Source organism: Rhipicephalus microplus, chromosome 2 (assembly GCF_043290135.1).
Source record: "Rhipicephalus microplus isolate Deutch F79 chromosome 2, USDA_Rmic, whole genome shotgun sequence".
NCBI lineage: Eukaryota > Metazoa > Arthropoda > Arachnida > Ixodida > Ixodidae > Rhipicephalus > Rhipicephalus microplus.
This window is the reverse complement of record NC_134701.1, coordinates 66,285,364-66,286,357: the sequence shown is the minus strand read 5'-3', so window position 1 is coordinate 66,286,357 and position 994 is coordinate 66,285,364. Positions and strand designations below refer to the sequence as shown.

The following is a 994-nucleotide window of genomic DNA, read 5'->3' as shown; positions in this document are numbered from 1 at the left end:
TTCCGCGACACTCCACTACCCACGCTGCATGAAGAGCGTAACTGAAACTATAGAAAGATGTCTGTAGACAGTTCGCTAGCTTTTCCTACCCAATGCGAAGCCTGTAGTTTTCACAGTTTTTATGAATATAAACGATCGCAGTGCCAGATTCCTCTTTAGGTATTATCGTGTCAAATTCTATGACGCATCTCTATTGATGAGCAAGACAGGATGTAGCGGGGGCTGATATCGGTAGGGCAGTAAGAAGTGCTCTTTTCTTTGATTATATAAATCGCTACACTGGACGAGGATGTAAAGATATGTTAGTAGATCTCTACATCACTCACGGGTGGGTTAGTCACAGCCAGGCAAAAGGTATGAATGCCACACATGACTCACCAGCGTGCGTAAGGCTGGCTGTATTTACTTACGCCCCTTTAACGCTTTCAATGTATCAAATTTACTAAAAGTTTCTTCTCTTGCCTATGGCTGTTACAGCACTTTTCTTTGCATCCTTAGCATTTCAACGTACTTGCAGAGTACATAAACTAAAATTGGAAAGATATAGAGAAGATTAGCATGGTCCCTGTTCACAATGGTTACATACTTTGCGGGCTTTAAAAACACGACTTTTATATCAACCACAGCCCTCTCACAGGTCTCTTCGTAAAGCATAATACTGCATCAAGACTGTGAAAACCACAATTTGATCCTTCAACGCGTCGTTTTTACGCGTCTGTACTATTCAGTGTGCTTTTACTAGGAGAAATACAATGTTGTCAATGCCCTAACACATTGCCAGACGGTGACCTTACCCAAAGTGCCGGCGTGGGTCATAGCATCTATCTATACGAAATATAGTTCCGCAACGCATAGAACAAAGCGCTTGCTTCACCGTCGTGTAAGTGGCCATTTCCCGCTTGCGCTCGCCGAGCAAAAAATTGTGGCCGGCCAGGAAGGACAAAACTACGCGAGTTATGTTTTCCTCTAATATGGCAGTGGTGTTCATTAACTC

General features: G+C 43.3%; 1 non-coding gene across 1 annotated transcript; it reads left to right on the top strand.

Annotated features, from left to right (window-relative positions):
• Positions 1–507: 507 nt before the first annotated feature.
• On the top strand, positions 508–615 carry LOC119170911 (U6 spliceosomal RNA). The gene has a single exon (XR_005109783.1). It is a non-coding gene; the product is annotated as a U6 spliceosomal RNA (small nuclear RNA).
• The last annotated feature ends 379 nt before the right edge of the window (positions 616–994 follow it).